The following is a 9,596-nucleotide window of genomic DNA, read 5'->3' as shown; positions in this document are numbered from 1 at the left end:
CTAAAGAAACTCTAATATTCTCTTCTACTTATCACTGTCGTGTGTTTTCACAATAAAAAATTCTATAATATTGAAATCTGCATATCTTAGAAGTCTGCTAACCCTATTCTCTACTTGTTGCATATTTGAGCAAGTGATTAATCAACTTTTAATCAACATTTCTAGTACTGAGAAATGTATTATTTTCCAACACAATCCACTTTTTGACAATTCTATTTATTAAACACATATCCCTTATATTGAATCAGTATGTGCTCCTACTCACTGGTCCTATACCTGGTTTCTGGAGTTGCACAAATAAACTTCACTGCTAGCCATGTGATAGATAGACTGCTGAATGTTTGTAGACAGCTAGCATGGTACCCTGCCTCTCTGAGCTACATATCTCAGATCTCCTGTTGATAAAGAAACTAAGAAAATTCATTATGTGCAGACGCTCATCTTCTCGGAGTCAGCTAATACAATGAAAGAAAATTGTGTTTAAAAGAAGAAAAGAAGATACTGGCAAATAAGAGAGAGAGCCAAGGCACATTTTATAAAATAGCCTTTAAATATCAGATTTAAAGGCTGAAAAATTAAATTATTGGATTTTCACTTATAAGAGGATATTCTTAGTAAATAAAACATAAAACGCCCAAATATCCTTATTTGTATAAGCAACAGTCAATTTGAATAATTTTAAAAGTGAATTATTAAAGGATCTATTTTTTCCACATTTTCTGAAAAGGTTAGAAGGAATAATTTAGTACTAAATATTTTGAAGAGAAAAGGGCAAAGCCTTTATTTAAAGGCTTACCTAAATTAGGATCAAATTTTGAGTGGAGGAGAAATAATTAAACTATTGTTGAACTATATTTTATAAGATTTATCTGTTCCTATATAGGAAGAATATTCTTTTGGATCCAAAGTGAATTTCTCTCATTTGAAGAGAAAAACGTTAATTCAACCACTCTTAAATTTTACTTACAAAAAAAAACAAACATGAGTTTAACTCTATATACCACCACCACAACAAATCCAAGAATTTACCTTTATTTCTACTTTTTTAATCACATTTCTGACTAACATGTCATGTGCAAGAAAAGAAAATGAACAAAGAGAATGTATCATCAAAAGATTTCAAAATGTACACAGGAACCTCATTCACCCTCCAGTCCCTCTGGCTTTCAAAGCTGCACAAAGGACAGCTGGATTGTCCAATAGCTCCCAGTGTCCACCCTTTAGGCTTTATACATACAATCTAGGGATCACTGGATAAAAGGGCATCCTTTGGTGCTCACAGCCCCCATCCCTTTACCTTGTCTATTGGTGAGTCGTTGGGGCTTATAATATTCTTATTTAGTTCACTCTAGAATGTGAAATAAGACTGTTATAAAAGAATCCAAAAGAGAAATCAATTGAATGCTACCATGGAGAAAATTGGAAACTATTTAAAGTGCCAAGGTGCAGAACCAAATCTAAGTGTCTATGATCCCTGACATTATTACAAAAGCAATCAGAGATCCATGGCTCTTTTCAAATATAAAACTCTTTTCCTTAATAGTAATACTCAACTAGACAGTGATAAACAGAAGCATTAGTGAAAATAAATTAAATTATCCCATTCTTTGATAATGAATAGATAATAGTATCTGTCCAATTTGGAATCACCCAGCTTCACAATTTCTTAAGACTAAAGGTAGTGCTTGTTACTCTCGTACTTTCCACAAAAATCATGCCTTGTTTCTCCTAATGAAGAGCTGTGAAGAGATTAAACCAGCTAAAAGTATTCATTCTAAAGTGAAACCAAGTATCACTAACACATTTTTGGGAAAAAAAAAATAGAGTAAGTTTTGCTTCTTACTCATTTCATTTAAGCAGTACTTTCTTTTTGACAATTCCCTATAATATTTCTCCTAACTTGTCCCTTCACTAATGACTTAGAAGATACAAATACTTAAATTGGTCATATAATGCTCTTAAATGCCAAAAGTTTTGATGTCAGGAAAAAAAGAAAGATTTCAACATATTGACTTAAGGGTACTGCCAACGTTTCTTCTCCATTTATCACCTTGTGCTCTAGCTGTTCACTCACCGTTCCCAAATCAATGAAATTATAATGGAATTGATTTCCATTTGCAATTCTATGGTTGCACTTAAAAAAAAAAAAAACTCTTATTAATAAAAAAGAAAAAATTAAGTGTTCTTAAGGGTATAACGCTAGTAAAGTAATGCTCAAAATTCTCCAAGCCAGGCTTCAGCAATACATGAACTGGGAACTTCCAGATGTTCAAGCTCATTTTAGAAAAGGCAGAGGAACCAGAGAACAAATTGCCAACATCTGCTGGATCATGGGGAAAGCAAGAGAATTCCAGAAAAACATCTATTTCTGCTTTATTGACTATGCCAAAGCCTTTGACTGTGTGGATCACAATAAACTGTGGAAAATTCTGAAAGAGATGGGAATACCAGACCACCTGACCTGCCTCTTTAGAAATCTGTATGCAGGTCAGGAAGCAACAGTTAGAACTGGACATGGAACAACAGACTGGTTCCAAATAGGAAAAGGAGTGCATCAAGGCTGTATATTGTCACCCTGCTTATTTAACTTCTATGCAGAGTACATCATGAGAAACACTGGGCTGGAAGAAGCACAAGCTGGAATCAAGATTGCTGGGAGAAATATCAATAACCTCAGATATTCAGATGATACCACCTTTATGGCAGAAAGTGAGGAACTAAAAAGCCTCTTGAGGAAAGTGAAAGAGGAGAGTGAAAAGGTTAGCTTACAGCTCAACATTCAGAAAATGAAGATCATGGCATCTGGTCCCATCACTTCATGGGAAATAGATGGGGAAACAGTGGAAACAGTGTCAGACTTAATTTTTAGGGGCTCCCAAATCACTGTAGATGGTGACTGCAGCCATGAAAGTAAAAGACACTTACTCCTTGGAAGAAAAGTTATGACCAACCTAGACAGCATATTCAAAAGCAGAGACATTACTTTGCCAACAAAGGTCCGTCTAGTCAAGGCTATGGTTTTTCCTGTGGTCATGTATGGATGTGAGAGTTGGACTGTGAAGAAAGCTGAGCGCTGAAGAATTGATGCTTTTAAACTGTGATGTTGGAGAAGACTTTTGAGAGTCCCTTGGTCTGCAAGGAGATCCAACCAGTCCATTCTAAAGGAGATCAGCCCTGGGATTTCTTTGGAAGGAATGATGCTAAAGCTGAAACTCCAGTACTTTGGCCACCTCATGCAAAGAGTTGACTCATTGGAAAAGACTCTGATGCTGGGAGGGATTGGGGGCAAGAGGAAAAGGGGATGACAGAGGATGAGATGGCTGGATGGCATCACTGACTCGATGGACGTGAGTCTGAGTGAACTCTGGGAGTTGGTGATGGACAGGGAGGCCTGGCGTGCTGCAGTTCATGGGATCGCAAAGAGTCGGACACGACTGAGCGACTGAACTGAACTGAACTGAAGGGTTTAACTGAAGAAAGCAGACTATTTCACAAACAGTCCATATACATAAAATATTCAATAGCTCATAAAGTCTGGGGAAAGAATAATTTTTAATCTCATATCATTGAAGTTTTCATGGGGACCCCATTTATCTTACTGCTTTCTTCCTTGTTTTTTGTTTGTTTGTTTGTTTTGTTCTGTTTTGCTTTATCATGTACCATCTATCTAGGGCTTTTCTGGTAGCTCACTGGTAAAGAATCTGCCTGCAGTACAGAAGACCCTGGTTCAATTTCTGGGTCAGGAAGATCCCGTGGAGAAAAGACAGGCTACCCTCTCCAGTATGCTTGGTCTTCCCTGGTGGCTCAGATGGTAAAGAATCCGCCTGCTAAGTGGGAGACCTGGGTTCAGTCACTGGGTTGGGAAGATCCCCTGGAGAAGGGCAACCCACTCCAGTACTGCCTGGAGAATCCCCATGGACAGAGGATCCATGGGGTCTCAAAGAGTCCGACACAACTGAGCAACCAAACACAGCACACGCCGTCTATCTAAGTATTTAAATTTACATTTTCTCCACAAACTCTGAAGGACTGGTTGTCACCCTGACCTCTTTGTTATGCCTGCTGAACATTATAGAGAAAAAGTAGAGGAAAGGAGAAAATGAATTTACATTATCTCATCTGATTGTAATAAAAGAACTCTAAGGAAGGGAAGGAGAGAAGGACAGCATTATGACCATGTCCATTTCACATGGAGAGGAAAACTCAGAGGTCAAGAGACTTGCCCTCTTGAGCTGGAAAGCTGCAGTCAGAGCCAGGTCTAGAGTCCCTATCTTCTGAGCTCTAGTTTAGCAGTCATTCCACTTTACCATGTGTCTTCTCTATACATTTCCAAGATCGCTAATCCCCATTAAGTTTCACATCTTTCTCTTCATCACAAAGGAAAGGAAAAATCTGATTTGAATCAAAGTATGAAGAATCTGAAATATTTCATATAATTTAAGGGTACATGGCAACCCACTCCAGTGTTCTTGCCTGGAGAATCCCAGGGATGGGGGAGCCTGGTGGGCAGCCGTCTCTGGGGTCGCACAGAGTCAAACACGACTGAAGCGACTTAGCAGCAGCAGCAGCAGCAGCAAGGGTACATACTTTCTTTAAGTTTCAAAAGTCAGTTATGTTCAGATGCAAGAGGAATAAATCTACTTTCACTGTTTTTACTTAAACTTTTGAAAATTATTTTTTCTTCTGTTTAGATATTATTTAAAATATATTTTAGTAGTTACATTTCTGTTCTTCACCTAAAACTGGCCATTTCTAACACACCACCACTGAAGTATTATCTTATGATTTATCTTATGACTGTGAACACGAACCATGAACTAAATCTGAATATAAAGGTGTCTTCCATGTTCCTCCTAAATGCACAACCACATTTTTAAAGCATGTTTCACCTATGCAACATCAATCAACAATGTCAAAGAGAAACATGGCTCGTGTGTACATATACACCTTCATTTTGGTGCATATGAAGTGTTTGAGGTACACGTGACATTTCCTGAGGCTTGTTTTCTAAACTTTTTCTTTCATATTGAGTATAGCCAATAAACAATGTTGTGATAGTTTCAGGTGAACAATGAAGGGACTCAGCCATACATATATACATGCATCCATTAAAAAAAAAAAAAAAACTATTCATCAACATTAGCATCCTTAAACTACAAAATGCTTGAAAGTTTTAATCTGCAGCATCCATGTGCTGCCAGGACTGGAATTACCAATAAGCAGAGTCTCAAACCCACAATATGAAATCTTTCTCCTTTTTATTGTAATTCACAGCTTGATCAACCAGAGAAATGTGGCTTACACATTACTATTCTGCACAATCTCATCAACTTTATCCTTTAGCAATGACCTTATGATAAGGAACTAAGCCCTTTGAAATAGCATTTGTAATTAATCCATTTCCATAAGATTAACATGTCAAATATCACAAGAATACATGTAACAGCCTTCTGAAACTTCAAACCCCCTGGTCCCTTAAAACCATACTAAGTATTATCACAGTGTAATCAGCAGAAAATAAATTACTAGGTAACCCCTGTGTTTTATGTTCATTCATTTATTCATTCATCCAACAAACATTTATTAATATGTCCATGCTGCACACACCAAACTGCCAGAGTCTAGAGAAATAAGGCTAAGGTGTGATTTTGAAAGTATTCACAATTTAGAGAGTAATACAATCTTATTTTAAAAAAGATAAGCTATTCCAATGAGCTATAAGAGATATGAATAAAATCAGAGGTCTTAGTAGCATAGATTGAGGAACATCTCTACACACATAACAGGAAATATTCCAAGTAGAAGAAATAAAGTGCTACACACAGAAGCATGACAATTATGGTGTTTCTGAGAATAACAAGCAATTCAGGTGAAACATGACAAACCATTAATGCTGTATCCCTCTTCCTTCCAAAGTATTAGCAAAGGTGAGACTGTACCAGAAGGGTGGCAGAGAACAAAGCTAGAAAAATAGGCCTGACACAGTTTTTGTGTGGCCTTGTACCATTATGCTAAGAAGTTTGGAGAGGATTTTTTAGGCTTTATCCAGAGGCTAGGAAGCCACTTGAAGTTTCTAGCAGAAAAGCCACATGATAAGAAACACGCTTCAGAAAAATACATGTTGTTCCTGGTGTACAGAACGGATTGTATGAGAAGAAACTGGAGATGCAGAGACTCAGTGGAAGACCACTGAATTAACCCCAGCAAAGTTCTAAATAAAAATAGCACTGTTGCTAAGGTGGTAGAGAAGGAGAGGCATTCAAAGTGAAAGTCACTCAGTTGCATCTGACTCTTTGTGACGCCATGGACTATACAGTTCATGGAATTCTCCAGGCCAGAACATTGGAGTGGGTAGCCTTTCCCTTCTCCAGGGGATCTTCCCAACCCAAGGATGGAACCCAGGTCTCCCGCATTGTAGGCGGATTCTTTACCTGCTGAGTCACAGGAAAGTTTAAGCACAGACCTCAAAGCTAATTAACAGTGAGTTAGTGAGTAACTGGGACAGATGGTAAGGGGGAGAATAATACCAAGTTTTCTGATTTAAAAAGTTATGTGAATTAACTGCCTCTGAGGTTGAAACAGGAGGGAAGGGGCCAGGACACAAAATTTAAAAGAATGATAAAAGCCATAGGATATGACAAAGCCTGGTTAGAATCAACTGGGTCCAAGATAGCAGCATATTTGACTTCCAGTGGACCTTGAGCCTCATTTACACCCATTGTACTACATCAGCATACACTAACAACACCAGCATCATGATACTTCTGAAGTCACCCATTGAAGGCCAAAAAGTGGGTGGTGGAAATCCCCACCCTTTCCCCCAAATAATTGGACTAAACATCACATTCATTCGCCTATGAAATTACCCAGCCCATAAAAACTAACCACACCAAATTTCAATGTTCTCTTGCTTACTGAGATGTCCCACACTCTGTCTGTGGAGTGTGTTTCTCTCTAAATAAATCCACTTCATACTATCATTTCATCTCCGGATTCTTTTGTGATGAAGCAAAAGCCTGAAATTCACGAGCAACATCTTAGAAAAGCCAGCCAGGGAGAACTGGGTAAGCATTGCTTCGCTGCTACTCTACGTCCCACCAAGGCTCTCCAGCTCTCCTATTCTCTCCTTCTTTTTCTTATTCTGTTGCCTTTTCAACCTCTCACCTCCCTTGTGCTTGAGAGGTGCTGCCTTACTCTGCTGGAAATGGGAAAAAGAAATCTGGCAGGCATTTTTCAACCTTGTTGCTAGGTTTTCTACTTCTTACTGTTATATATGCACAGGCAATGACGGGGAACTTTTCCAGCCATCCTCCCAGGCAGCTAGGGACCCAGACCATGGGATTTTTCACTCAAGGTTTCCCTTATCCACCATTTAACTAACTGTTAACAGGTCCAACTATGTAAAAATATAAAATACTGCCTTACTTGGAGTTTGTGCCATGGTCACAGAGACTGCAATCCATTTGGATGCTCCCTCACCAGCTGGAGATCTGTGCTCATGCCCTCAGGATATAAGGGAGCTGGCGGGGGATGGTCCAGTGCCACGCGGTTGGGATCCAGGGTGGTGGAAACATCCTTCATTGCCCACCTCCTGGTGTTTGTCTGGCCCCATCCGGGGCCACCCTGACCCCACCCCTATCCCACCCTGTAAGGGAGGGGCAGGCAATTCAAGATGGGTGGGTCTCACACATTGCTGCCCCCCAGGGATACATGCCCAGGCAATGACCCACATTTGCTGTGCTTGCCTCCCCTCCGGTCCTACGATTGGGAGTGTCCTTCCAGGGTCAGAACCCTCCATCCCCCTGGCTCCAGTCTCAGTGTCTCTGCCTCTGTTTCCATGTCCATTCATGCACCTAGGCCCACCGCCAGCTAGCAGCTAGCCAGAGCCCCTGTGTGGAAGGGGCAGGGGAACAATGACCCTGAGGCCCAGGGGTGCTGCCCACAACAGGGAAGGGAGAAGAGAGTTGGTGGTGGTAGCGTTGTTTTTCCACAAACCATCTCTCTTAATGGCCAGCACCTGTTTTCCAAAATTTAACCACCTTTTTAGAGAAAAAGACTGGAACTTAAACAGGTCTCAGAACCATGAGGATGTCCATTCCAGGGGAACATTTCCCAGAACACAGAAATTAATCTATAAAATCTATAAAAAAGTCTTCAGGAAGGTCAATCATCCCGGGTTACCGCAGATGCAGGATAGGACATAGGCCCTAAGATGCTGGGTCCTGGCCACCTGGGCAAGTATCCACCCTCACTGTGGATGCAGTCAACAGGACTAGGTGGATGGGGATGCCTGGAACCAGTCCTGCTTTAGAGACCCTCCATGGGACCTCCTAACGCTAGTGCTCCTCTCTGGTACAGGACTATTCTCTCCCTGAAAGGACAATAGGGACCACTTCCTCCATCCCCAAGGACTCATCTCTCAGGTGCATTTTTAGTCACTGCAAAAAGTTTTCTCTAGATTCTTTAAAACAGCAACAAAAAAAGCTCATTTTCTTTTGGAACATCCACCTATAAACTTGAAGACAATAAGGCCTAGCTAGAAAATGGGAGCCTCAACTATAATACCATCCTACAGTTAGACACATTTTGCAAAGGGTGGGGGAAACAGGCAGAAGTTCCTTATATACAGGCTTTTACAGAGCAAAGAGAAAACCTGGAGCTATGTAGGGCCTACGTTAGGGAACCTTGCCAACTGGGACCCATTCATGCTAAAAAAATACCCTCGCTAGGAGCAGCCCTAGAAGAACAGGAGCCCCAGACAGAAGACCCAAGCCTCCACTCTCCCACCATCTTCATCCTCTCCTCAACCCTATAAGCCTCTGTACCTTTCCATGCCAGAAATGCAGCCAGAGCCTGTTTTCCTCCTTCTGGAAGCAGTAGGTGGGCCTCTGGGAATTACCAGTGTCCATACCCCTTCTTCGTTGTCTGACCTTAACCAATGTCACACCTGCTTAGGCAGATTCTTGAACAACCCTAGCTAGTTCACCAAAGAATTCCAACCCAAAAGCTTGCCATGGGCCCTGAACTCTTCTAAGCCTTCTTATTGACACAGACTTCAGTGTTCTTAACAGTAGAGATCAGATTGAGTAGGAAAAGAAGGAAAAGCATGACTTAAGGAAGGAATGATGGCAAGCCAGGCTTCTGGTAGCTGTCATAACCCACCTCCTGGTCACCCCAAAAGTACTCCCAGAAGACCCCCTCCAGGGAAGGGAACCAGTTTCTGCTGTGGGAGTTTTGAACCCTGGAGCAAGAAATGCCCTGCTCCAGATCAGGCATCCTGATAGTCAGAGTCAATGTCCCTACTCAGCCTTGAAGCAGTTACAGAAGATGGACCATTGCCCCTCTGCCTCCCATAAGAATGTGGGAATACAGTGGAATATTACTCAGCTATTAAAAAGAATGCATTTGCATCAGTTCTAATGAGGTGGATGAAACTGAAGCCTATTATACACAGTGAAGTAAGTCAGAAAGAAAAGCACCAATACAACATATTAACGCATATATATGGAATTTAGAAAGATGGTAACAATGACCCTACATGGAAGACAGCAAAAGAGACACAGGTAAAGAACAGACTTTTGGATTCTGTGGGAGAA

The sequence above is a fragment of the Oryx dammah genome, unplaced genomic scaffold (assembly GCF_014754425.2).
Source record: "Oryx dammah isolate SB20612 unplaced genomic scaffold, SCBI_Odam_1.1 HiC_scaffold_16, whole genome shotgun sequence".
Classification (NCBI taxonomy): domain Eukaryota; kingdom Metazoa; phylum Chordata; class Mammalia; order Artiodactyla; family Bovidae; genus Oryx; species Oryx dammah.
The sequence above is the reverse complement of the archived record's forward strand: the minus strand, read 5'-3'. Positions refer to the sequence as shown.